This window comes from Pan paniscus, chromosome 21 (genome assembly GCF_029289425.2).
Source record: "Pan paniscus chromosome 21, NHGRI_mPanPan1-v2.0_pri, whole genome shotgun sequence".
Taxonomy (NCBI): Eukaryota; Metazoa; Chordata; class Mammalia; order Primates; family Hominidae; genus Pan; species Pan paniscus.
In genome coordinates this window covers 40092680-40105480 of record NC_073270.2, presented here as the reverse complement: position 1 = coordinate 40105480, position 12801 = coordinate 40092680, and the positions used below count along the sequence as shown (strand labels likewise).

Below are 12801 nucleotides of genomic sequence, written 5' to 3'. Positions count from 1 at the left end.
CATAAGTCCCTGCAATGTCTAGCATACAGCAGCACTTAAAATACATTCAATTATGTTAGGCCGAATGCCTATAATTCCAGCACTTTGGGAGGCCAAGGCAGGCGGATCACCTGAAGTCAGGAGTTCGAGACCAGCCTGGCCAATATGGTGAAACCCCATCTCTAGTAAAAATATAAAAATTAGTTGGCCATGGTGGCAGGGACCTGTAATCCCAGCTACCCAGGAGGCTGAGGCAGGAGAATGGCTTGAACCCAGGAGACGGAGGTTGCAGTGAGCCAAGATTACGCCACTGCACTCCAGCCTGGGCGAGAACAAGACTCTGCCTCAAAAAAAAAAAAAAAATACATTTGGCCAGGTGCAGTGGCTTATGCCTGTAATCCAGACCTTTGGGAGGTCGAGGCAGGTGGATTATTTGAGGTCAGGAGTTCAAGATCAGCCTCACCAACACAGTGAAACCCCATCTCTAGTAAAAATACAAAATTAGCTGGGCGTGGTGGCACATGCCTATAATCCCAGCTACTTGGGAGACTCAGGCAGGAGAATCGCTTGAACCCAGTGGGTGGAGGCTGCAGTGAGCTGAGATTGCACCATTGCACTCCAGCCTCAGCAACAAGAGAAAAACTCCGTCTCAAAAAAAAAAAAAAAAGGAATACATTCAATTATGTTAAAGGAACCAAAAAATGTGAACTTAATTTCTTAAATTGCAATGCAATGAAACTCTTGTAACATTTACCAACTTCCTTTTTATAATAATCAATCACTGGCAAGGAAGTCTGTTTTCCTGACAAAATCCTTAAACCAGGAGTTTTATATTTGAGTACCCCTTGGAACCTAGCACAATAGCAGCTCAACAGATCCTTGTCAAATATTACAAACTTAAACTTTATATACTTATGTTTCCTACAGGTCTCTCAGTGCCAATGTTTAAAGTAGAACTTAAAAGGCCGGGTACGGTGGCTCACGCCTGTAATCCCAGCACATTGAGAGGCTGAGGCAGGCAGATCACGAGGTCAGGAGATCGAGACCATCCTGGCTAACACGGTGAAACCCCATCTCTACTAAAAATACAAAAAATTAGCCAGGCATGGTGGCGGGTGCCTGTAATCCCAGCTACTCAGGAGGCTGAGGCAGGAGAATTGTTTGAACCCGAGAGGCGGAGGTTGCAGTGAGCTGAGATTGCGCCACTGCACTCCAGCCTGGGTGGGTGACAGAGTTAGACTCCCTCTCAAAAAAAAAAAAAAAAAAGTAGAACTTAAAATAACATGGTTTCTCATTTATAAAGCATCAGATATTATGAAGCCCCTTTTTTTTTTTTTTGAGACAAAGTATCCCTCTGTCACTCTGTCGCCCAGGCTGGAGTGCAGTGGCGTGAACTCGGCTCACTGCAAGCTCCGCCTCCCAGGTTCACGCCATTCTCCTGCCTCAGCCTCCAGACTGGGACTACAGGCACCCGCCACCACGCCCAGCTAATTTTTGTATTTTTAGTAGAGACGGGGTTTCACCATGTTAGTCAGGATGGTCTCGATCTTCTGACCTCGTGATCCACCCGCCTCAGCCTCCCAAAGTGCTAGGATTACAGGGGTGAGCCACCGCGGCCGGCCGAAGCCTTATTATAAGATATTTCTGATATCAGTCATATATTGTGATGTCAACAAAGCCATGAAAAATCAGTGAGTTAGCACATAAAGCACAGAATATAATAGAGTGAGCTGGAAAGAACCTGAGAAATCATATTCAAAACATTCAATAGGTAAGTGAGGAAACCAGGCCCCGGGAGATTTAAGTGAGCTGCCCAAGATCACAGAATTTAAGTGACCAGTAATACCAATGGTAGAACGCAGGTTTCCTGAATGTTGGCTCAAATACCTTTCCACAAAGAACTGCTTTGTGAGCTTGAGATGAAATGGATATGCTGAGAAATATTTTAAAGATATTTTAAATACTTTAATAATACTTTTAAATATTTTTAAAATTGCTTTATAGTAGCTATCACAAATCATTCCACCACCTCCTTCCTTTCTCGATTATAAAAAAGAACAGGACCGGGCTCAGTGGCTCACGCCTATAATCCCAGCACTTTGGGAGGCAGAGGCGGGCAGATCACCTGAGGTCAGGAGTTCAAGAGCAGCCTGGCCAATGTGGTGAAACCCCGTCTCTACTGAAAATACAAAATTAGCCAGGTGTGGTGGGTGCACGCCTGGCCTCCCGAGTCCCAGCTACTCAGGAGGCTGAGACAAGAGAATCACTTGAACCCAGGGGGCAGAAGCTGCAGTGAGCCAAGATGGTGCCATTGCACTCTAGCCTGGGGAGGGGAAGACTCCATCTCAAAAAAAAAAAAAAAAAAAAAAGAAGTGATTTTATTTCCTTTGGATATATACCCAAAAGTGGCAATGCTGGATCATATGTTAGTTCTATTTTACCAGTATCTTCCTATTCAGTTTTTTTTTTTTTTTTTTTGAGACGGAGTCTGGCTCTGTTGCCCAGGCTGGAGTGCAGTGGTGTGATCTCGGCTCACCCCAAGCTCTGCCTCCCAGGTTCACACCATTCTCCTGCCTCAGCCTCCTGAGTAGCTGGGACTACAGGCGCCCGCCACCACACCCGGCTAATTTTTTGTACTTTTAGTAGAGATGGGGTTTCACCTTGTTAGCCAGGATGGTCTCGATCTCCTGACCTCGTGATCCGCCCGCCTCGGCCTCCCAAAGTGCTGGAATTACAGGCGTGAGCCACCGCGCCCAGCCTCAGCTTTCTTATCTAACAATTCACCTGCTCAACTTCATTCACTCCCTATTCTCTTACTGCTTAACTTTATGTTCTACTTTTTTTTCTTATCCAGTAGTCTTCCTTCTCTCCTGACCTTTTAAAGTGATATGTCTTGTCCTCATGTTTTCCTTCACAATACTACTGTCAACTTCTCTCACCTTGTGGATCTAGATAACATTTCTTTTCTTTTTTTTTTTTTTTTGAGACAGACTCTCACTCTGTTGCCCAGGCTGGAGTATAGTGGCACGATCTTGGCTTATTGCAGTGTCCACCTCCTGGGTTCAAATGATTCTCCTGCCTCAGCCACCCAAGTAACTGGGAATACAGGCACATGACATCACACCCTGCTAATTTTTGTACTCTTAGTAGAGATGGAGTTTCACCATGTTGACCAGACTGGTTTCAAACTCCTGACCTCAAGTGATCCGCCCACCTTGGCCTCCCAAAGTGCTGGGATTACAGGCATGAGCCACCGTGCCTGGCCAAGATAACATTTTAAGTCATGAATTCATTTCCTTTTCTAAAGATTTAATAGGTATTATTTTATTTGATCCACACAACAATGCCAGGGATGGAGACAGGAATCAATACTTACCTATTTTACAGATGTATAAACTGAGGTCTGGCAAGATTAAATAACTCGCCGAAAGTCACACAGCTTGTCAGTGGCAAAATCAAATCGGAACCCAGATCTTTTCTTTCCAAGTCCTCTATTCTTTCTGCACTGAACCATGTTGTCTTTTTTTTTTTTTTCCAAGACAGGGTCTCACTCTGTCAGCCAGGCTGGAGTGCAGTGGCGTGATCATGGCTTACTGCAGCCTCAACCTCCTGGCTCAAGTGATCCTCCCATGTCACCCTCCCAATCAGCTAGGATTACAGGTACACGCCACCACACCAGCTGATTTTTTTTTATTTTGTGTGGAGTCAGGGTCTCGCCATGTTGTCCAGGCTGGTCTCAAACTCTTGGGTTCAAGTGATCCTCCCACCTTCGCCCCCAAAGTGCTGGAATTACAGGCATGAGCCACTGCACCTGGCCATGTTGTCTTCTTTTTCATTACCCACCTCTTAATCCTACACATGCACATGTCTAGATAGTATACAGAGATAAACGTGTATAAAACAACACAAATAGAAAAGGTATGCATATGTATAAGGGATCTACAAAAACAGAAAAGTCAGAAAACCCAAATTAAGAGCACAGTGTGGCTCACAGGCTAATCCCTGCAGAGGCAGCTTTGGGTTTCAGAACCAAGTGAAGCTGCCTATATGTTCAACCAACTGATGCAGTTAGCATCAACACTGCTCTCTCCTCACAGCAGGTATAAGACCAGAGCTTGGCCACTGCATCACTCTTGCCCCCAATTTCTCTCACAGGATGACACCATACCTGAAGTTCTCACAGTTTGAGTCACTTCCTTGGGTTAAGGCGTTGTCTCCACAAGGCCACTGTGAAATGCATGGTACCTGAGAAAGGAAGGAGAGTCCATTAACACATTACTTCTATATTTGTTTGTTTGTTTGTTTGTTTTTGAGATGGAGTCTTGCTCTGTCGCCAGGTTAGAGTGCAGTGGCATGATATTGGCTCTCTCCAACCTCCGCCTCCTGGGTTCAAGCGATTCTCCTGCCTCAGCCTCCTGAGTAGCTGGGACTACACTACGGGCGTGCACCCCCATGCCTGGCTAACTTTTGTATTTTTAGTAGAGATGGGGTTTCACCACATTGGTCAGGCTGGTCTTGAACTCCTGACCTCGTGATCCACCCACCTCAGCCTCCCAAAGTGCTGGGATTACAGGCGTGAGCCGCCACACCCAGCTGACTTCTATAGTTAAACACATCAGATCTGCAATGACCTTGCGACTCTAAAAGCACAAAGTCTCTTTTAAAAATTTCATGGGATAGACAATTTTTAATGGAGCAGACAGGACAAAAGAAAGAACTGAGGGAAAATGATTCATACGTATTATGGGAAGATACCAATCTGAGTATGACGGCTATCTGGCAAAATGAGAATGGCCATATAAATACACCAGCCTATAAGGGTCACCATAATGATAGTCCCTGCAACTTGGAGACTCCTAGGGACAGGAAAAGAAAACGCACACCAAGGATCTGGATATAGTCAGTTCTGAAAAGAAGCAAAAAAGCTGAGCTGGCAGCAGTTTTTCAAGGACAGTACACTGCTAGACTGGAGGAGGATAGAGGCAGGAACAGCTTCTGGTTAACTGCTTCTAGTTGTGAGGATAGTTTCCAACTTAACGTTTTTAGCTGAAAGCCAACCTCCCAACCAGAGAATGCTGCAATTCAATTCTGTGAACCCCCTAACTAATTTATATTGACTCAAAGCCAGTATCATTTACAGCCATAAAAGTCAACATGCCTTTACCGAGTGCTTATTATGGGCCCATAATTTGGCTAAGTACTATAAATACAAAAAAAAAACCTTACATACTTTTGTCTTAATTCTTATAAAGGAAACCAATGTCCAAAACCCAAAACAGAGACTTAGGCAACAAGAAAGAAAGTGGCAAAACAACAAAACAGATGACTATTTCCTATCAGTACTAACACGAATTTTTTTTTTCTTTTGAGACAGAGTCTCATTCTTGTTGCCAGGCTGGAGTGCAGTGGCACAATCTCAGCTCACTGCAACCTCCGCCTCCCAGGTTCAAGCGGTTCTCCTGCCTCAGCCTCCCAAGTAGCTGGTACTACAGGCGCATGCCACCACACCCAGCTAATTTTTTGTATTTTAGTAGAGATGGGGTTTCACCACATTGGCCAGGATGGTCTCGATCTCCTGACCTCGTGATCTGCCCGCTTCAGCCTCCCAAAATGCTGGGATTACAGGCATGAGCCACCGCGCCCAGCCCTAACACAAATTTCTTAAGACAGAATGAATACAACAAAACTTACTCCTAAGCCAAAATTCCTTGTTAAACTCTTGCCTAAACAGTCAAGACGCATAGGCTAAAAATCTCCCTTTTCTTTTTCTAGTCTAATACCAGAAGCTCTTCAGTAGTGCACATTGATCTTGGTAAACCAGAGAATACCAGTCCCAGAGTTACAAAACCTAGTTCTAGCTCTAGTTCCTACTCTTAACTAGTTTCAGGTAAATTATTTAACCTTTAAAACAAACAAACAACAACAAAACAGAAAACTAAGAGATTGGAGTTATCTAAGAATAGCATATATCTGGCACATGTCTACTACCTACTAGGTAACTGTCCACAGGAGACATCACTGATCAACCATAATACAATTTCTCAGAGCACCTACAACCAGAATCCTTCCAAACACAGTGCTTCTGGCAGCTTCCAATTAGAGCTGGCCAATAAACCAAAATATATTTGCCATTATGGACTAGATAATCTCTGTAACTTCTCCCAACTCTAAAACTCAATGAGCAAGTTTCTACAGGCTGAGAGAAAAACACTCCCAACAAGCCTAGATCAATACTTCTGAGAGGCATAAATTTCAGTCCAAACTCCAAGTTCTAAATTAGCCAGGCTTGGTGGCATGCACCTGTAATTCCAGCTACTTGGGAGGCAGCGGCACACGAATCGCTTGAACCCGGGAGGTGGAGGTTGCAGTGAGCCGAGATCACATCACTGCACTCCAGCCTGCGTGGCCGAGCAAGACTCCATCTCAAAAATAGTAACAATAACAAACTTCAAGTTCTCTTCCAAATTACACCTGACATAGTTCTAATTTCTCAAAGATGCTAATGAACAATTCACTCTCATACTATACATGACATATATAACCTGGCAATATTATTCAGACTTGCTAATGGGTTCTTTTGACAGAAAAGGAGCCCTTTACCCAGATTAGCTCTAAAAAAAAGTCCTCATCTAAAAATATGGCAACAATATTGCACTAGTAAAAAGCTAAATCCAATCCTTTGATCATCCCCACAACCTCTCTCCAAGGTCAGGCTTTGTCACTTCTCAACTAGACTTCTGCAATAGCTACTCCTTCATCCTTTCGCTCATCACCAGAGCAATCTTTCTTTTTTTGTTTTTTGATACCTATCTTTGTCCTGCAGTACACAGCAATTTTCCTAAAACACATATGTACTCACATCATTTCCCTGTCGAAAAATCTGCATCTATTTCTTTTTTTTTTCCTTCCTTTTGGTAAAGACGGGATATCACCATGTTGCCCAGGCTGGTCTCGAACTCCTGAGCTCAAGCGATTCACCCGCCTCAGCCTCCCAAACTGTTGGGATTACAGGTGTGAGGCACTGAGCCCAGCCCTGTATCTATTTCTACCAACATAAAATTCCAAATTTTTAGCATTATACTTAAAATTTTTAGCCAGAGCACAGTAGCTTACACCTGTAATCCCAACACTTTAGGAGGCCAAGGTGGGAGGACCACTTGAACACAGGAGTTCAAGACCAGACTGGACAACGTAAAGAGAACCTTTCTCTACAAAAAAATTTTAAAAATTAGCCAGGCATGCTAATGCATGCCTGTTGTCCCAGCTACTCAGGGAGGCTGGGGTGGGAAGATCACTTGAGCTCTGGAGGTCCTGTCACTGCACTCCATCCTGCGTGACTGGGTGAGACCCAGTCTCAACAACAAAAAATCACTTTTCATATACTTGCTTCCTTTAACCTTTCTGACCTTGCGTTTCAAAATGCTCTCCTTCCCCATTCCACTCCATACTCCCTGAACCCTTTTTGTTCCATAATCCTCTGAATTTACACAGAGCATTAAGGCATTCACTCAGCCTACCCTGTCCTTCTCTTTCCCCGCCCTTTTCACACTCCTACTCTTCATCTAAGACCCAATGTGGGTTCGGGGCAAATCTTGCCTCTTCTAACCAATCCTCCACCCAGCCACACACACAGAATTGGTCACTTCCTCTTTCGTCTCAAAGCTTTTCGACCTTTCCTTGGTAAGTCTACAGTACCATTTGCCCTCAGTGGTTTCCAAGACCATCAGAATTACCTAAGGCATGTGTTAAAAATAAATTGGTTGAAGCCAACCCAGACCTACTAAATCCATCTCAGAAGGTAAGACCCTGGAATTTCTAAGCTCTCCTAATTATTCTAATGGTCAAATTTGGGGACTACTGGTTTGTCTGCCTCTCCCAATAAGTGAAAAGATGTATTTTTTAGGGCCAGGAGTGGCGGCTCATGTCTGTAAACCCAGCACTTTGGGAGGCCAAGGCAGGTGGATCACGAGGTCAGGAGTTCAAGACCAGCCTAGCCAATATGGTGAAAACCCATCTCTACTAAAAAATACAAAAAAATTACCGGGAGTGGTGGCATGCGCCTGTAGTCCCAGCTACTAGGGAGGCTGAGGCAGGAGAATTGCTGGAACCCGGGAGGCGGAGGTTACAGTAAGCCGAGATCACACCACTGTACTCCAGCCTGGGTGACACAGTTAGATTCCGTCTCAAACAAACAAAAAAAGATGTATTTTTTTCTAAAGAATGTAGAAATGTTTGATTCTAGAATACACTGAAGAAGTAGTCTGTACTCATTTTTTTAATTTCATATCATATCCTTGGTGACTTGACCTGTATGCTGAATGTAATGGAATTCCTTTTGGACTCACAAAACTTAAATTCACGGTTCAAAGAAGCAGTAGAATTTCCACCTTCATTTCTAAATTTTTTTTTTTATTTTTTGAGACAGGGTCTCACTCTGTCACCCAGGCTGGAATGCAGTGGCAACGGTAACAGCTCACCGCAGCCTCGACCCCCCGGAATCAGGTAATTCCCCCACCTCAGCCTCCTGAGTATCTGGGACCACAGGCGCCCGCCACCACACCCGGCAAATCTTTGTATTTTTTGTAGAGACGGGGTTTCACGATGTTGCCCAGGCTGACCTCCAATTCCTGGGCTCACGTAATCCGCCCACCTCAGCCTCCCAAATTGCTGGGATTACAGGCGTGAGCCACCACACCCATCCCATTGCTTTTTTTTTTTTTTTTTTTTTTTTTTTTGAGACGGAGTCTCGCTCTGTCGCCCAGGCTGGAGTGCAGCAGCGAGATCTCGGCTCACTGCAGCCTCCACCTCCCGGGTTCAAGCCATTCTCCTGCCTCAGCCTCCCTAGTAGCTGGGACTACAGGCGGGCGCCACCACGCCCAGGATTTTTTTTTTTTTTTTTGTATTTTTAGTAGAGACGGGGTTTCACCATGTTGGCCAGGATGGTCTCGAACTCCTGACCTCATGATCTGCCCGCCTCGGCCTCCCAAAGTGCTGGGATTACAGGCGTGAGCCACACACAGCACTCGGCCCATTTCTTAATCTTAAAAATAAATCGTAGCTTAAATAAACCTGTAAATACACATAGCAAGCTCTCAGCAGATCTGCCATGAGAACTTCACCTCAACTGATAAACCATTCCTTAGCCGATTTTGAGAATGGAAATACACTGCCTTTACATACTTCCTGAAGATCGAATTCTATCAGGAAAAGATGCAGGAGAACCCACCTAAGTGGGTGGCTGGCTCCAGGGTCTTACTAATTTTCAAGGCAAAAATCCCACAATTCCCCATCCCCCACTCCAAACCAAGTATACTGCAGCTGTGGAAGAATGGCAGAAAATGTAATAAGATTAGGATACGAATACAACCAAGAAAACAAGGTTGCGTTGTAATTGGGGATAATGAATTCCTGGCCCTTTACAAGTTCACCTGGTTACATGTCCAACTAACTTTAGGCCCAGCGTCTACTTCGGGCGCACAAATTCTGCGATTCTCTTTTCTGTCGCGGACGGGAACTGTCTTGGAAAACTTGAGTTCTCCACTTAAAAGTCATGTCATCATGTTTCGACCCTTAGAATACGTTCAACGGCTACTTTTTTCTTTTCTCTGCTAAAGAAAAGGGCACTCTCCGGAGGAAGGGCAGTGACAGCTCCACGTCTGCAAAAGTCGGCGCCGCCACGACGGTGGCGGACGTCGGGGAGGGCGCCGGAGCCGGGACCACCACGCCGGGGGGACAATGGAAGGAGGAGGCGAGTGGGAGAGAGAAGGGGAGGCAGCCGCTGTGCTGGGCCCTTCTAGCGACTGGGGGCTCGGAAAAGTCTCGAGAAGGCCAGCTGGGTGGCGGGGGACCCGGCCGCCGCCCCTCACAGGGCCACGTCGCCCGCGCCGGCCCCGGCCGCCAGGCCCCGCGCGTAGGCCGAACCGCTGGAGAGTGGCCCCAGGCGGGGCTGAGGGGCGAGGGGCCGGACGGTTCCCACGCCCGTCGTGGCCCAGCCCTTTCACAACTTGGAGCCCGCGAGGCGAAGGCCTCCGGGAGCCTGTGCCAGACATTGATCCCTCCGAACGTCCAGACAACCCACCCCCACCGCCCGGCCCGGGCCAGTAGCCCGAGCTCCCCGCGCCCCCGACAGACACCGGCTCTGGAAGAAGGAGCAGCCGCGGCTCTGGGGTCCCGACCCGCGCGTCCCACTCCTCTACCCTAGTTCTCCCCGAACATTCTCATCCGGACTCCCTCCCTCTCCCGAGAACTGCCCCGAGTTCGCCCACGGGTGTTTACCGGGACTCGGGGCGGCGGCGACTCCTCAGTCCCTAGACTAAGATGGCAGCCGGTCCCGAGCCCCGACCACAGCTACTAGAGCGAGTTAGCAGCTAAAGCGCAGGCGCCTGAGCGCGGAAGTGGTCTAGACTACAAGCCCCAGCAGGCCTTGCGCGCCAGCCGTCCGGCCCGCCCCTGGCTTGAAGAGCTGGCTGCGGTGGTAAATCAGTTAAATCCCAGTTTTCCTCAGCTCCAGATGAGATGGGCGCGAGCGGCTCCCAGCACCTCCAGGCTTTTTTTTTTTTTTAACACCCCGCCCACCAGAGCCTATAAGGACTGTGATTCTCAAACTATGGTGTGCATCAGAATCACCTAGAGAGCTTATTAAAACTTACACTGCTGACCCCCACCCCCAGAGTTTCTGATCAGAAGATCTGGCATAGGAGGATAGGGTCTGATAATTTGCATGTCCAACAAGCTCTCTAGTGATACTGCTAGCGAGTGAAATCATAATTTGAGAACCAATGGGCTATATAGGTTAGTTTATAACTTAGTTGTTCTTTTTTCTTTTTCTTTTTTTTTCTTCTTTTTGAGATAAGGTCTCACCCTTCACCCAGGCTGGAGTGCAGTGGTGCAGTCATAGCTCACTACAGCCTCACACTCCTGGGCTCAAGCGAGCCTCCCACCTGGGCCTCCTGAGTAGCTGGGACAGCAGGTGAGCACCACCACACCCGACTAATTTTGTTCTATTCTTTGTAGAGATGGGGATGGGGTGGGGTGCGGATGGGATGGGGCGGGGATAGGGCCACGGTGTCGCCATGTTGCCCAGGCTGGTCTCCAACTCCTGGGCTCAAGCGATACTCCCTCCTCGGGCCTCCCAATCGCTGAGATTACAGATGTGAGCCACTGCACCTGGCCTGGCTTAGCCTTTAACAATGTACATTGAAGGCCGTGGTTAAAAAGAAAATAAAAGAAAAAAAATGTACACTTGAGAGTTACACTGACCGGATTCAAATCCTCCCTTTTCTACCTTTTAACTGGGTGCCCTTAGGGATGATGACAACAGCTTAGTGGAGCCAACGTGGCCTGGCCGGTATTCTAAGAGCTGATACCAAGCTCCCTTTATTCTCACAACAAACCTATTACAGAAATACCATTATTATCCCCATTTTACAAATATATAAACTAAGTCACATACTTGATAAGAACCCAGGCAGTCTGGTGTGAAAGTCCGTTGTCTTAACCTTCTTCATGGATTGCTTGTGAGAAATAATAGGCTATGCAAGCAGAGACTCAGAGGTATGACTAAGTGCTCAATACTTAGTGACCTTTGCTATTACTGTTTAGCCTGTTTCCTCCTAATGAAAATAGTATTTTGCCATCTGGAAAGTCACTTACATTTTTCAAAGTGACTTTTTTTTTTTTTTTTTGAGACAGAGTCTTGCTCTGTCACCCAACCTGGAGTGCAGCGGTGCAATCATAGCTCACTGCAGCCAACCTCCTGGGCTCAAGTGATCCTCTCACCTCAGCTTCCTGAGTAGCTGGGACTCCAGGCTCAAGCCACCACACTAGCCTAATTGTTTTTATTTTTGTAGAGACGTGGACTCCCTGTGTTGCCCAGGCTGTTCTCAGACTCCTAGGCTTGGCTAGGGTCAGTGGCTTACACCTGTAATCCCAGGAGTTAGGGAGGCCAAGGCAGGCAAATCACTTGAGGTCAGGAGTTTGAGACCAGTCTGGCCAACATGGTGAAACCCCGTCTCTTTTTTTTTTTTTTTTTTTTTTTGAGACAGAGTATTGCTCTGTCGCCCAGGCTGGAGTGCAGTGGCGCAATCTTGGCTCACTGCAACCTCCGCTCGCCTCCTGGGTTCAAGTGATTCTTCTGTCTCAGCCTCCCAAGTAGCTGGGACTACAAGCGCATGCCATCACGCCTGGCTAATTTTTGTATTTTTAGTAGAGTTGGGTGAGCCACCACGCCTAGCCTTGTGAAACCCCTTCCCTACTAAAAACACAAAAATTAGCCAGGTGTGGTGGCGGGTGCCTGTAATCCCAGCTACTTGGGAGGCTGAAGCACGATAATTGATTGACCCAGGAAGGGGAGGTTGCAGTGACCCAAGATCACGCCATTGCACTCCAGCCTGGGCGACTCAGCGAGACTCTGTCTCAAAAAACAAACAACAAAAGAAACATCCAGGCTGGGCGCAGTAGCTCACTCCTATAATCCCAGCACTTCGGGAGGCTGAGGCGGGTGGATCACCTGAGGTCAGGAGTTTGAGACCAGCCTGGCCAACATGGTGAAATCTTGTCTCTACTAAAAATGCAAAAATTTGTTGGGCATGGTTTGGAAGGCCGAGGCGGATGGATCAACTGAGGTCAGGAGTTCGAGACCAGCCTGGCTAACATGGTGAAACCCCGTCTCTACTAAAAATGCAAAAATTAGACCGGACACGGTGGCTCACGCCTATAATCCCAGCACTTTGGGAGGCCAAGGCGGGCAGATCACGAGATCAGGAGTTCAAGACCAGCCTGGCTATCATGGTGAAACCCCATCTCTACTAAAAATACAAAAAT

General features: G+C 46.9%; 1 protein-coding gene across 5 annotated transcripts in view; it reads right to left on the bottom strand.

Moving 5' to 3' along the window:
* The window catches only part of ITCH (itchy E3 ubiquitin protein ligase), a 151553-nt gene extending 139445 nt beyond the window's left edge, over positions 1–12108 (bottom strand). For 2 of the 5 annotated variants that reach the window (XM_055104975.2, XM_055104974.2), the window contains exons 1-2: positions 10255–12108; positions 4148–4224 (exon numbers count right to left, since the gene is read on the bottom strand). The gene's annotated coding sequence lies outside the window, so the exon portion shown is untranslated. The remainder of the gene's footprint in view (positions 1–4147; positions 4225–10254) is intronic. The other 3 variants (XM_008957199.6, XM_003831820.5, XM_055104979.2) reach the window with 3 other exon arrangements.
* Between the last annotated feature and the right edge of the window lie 693 nt (positions 12109–12801).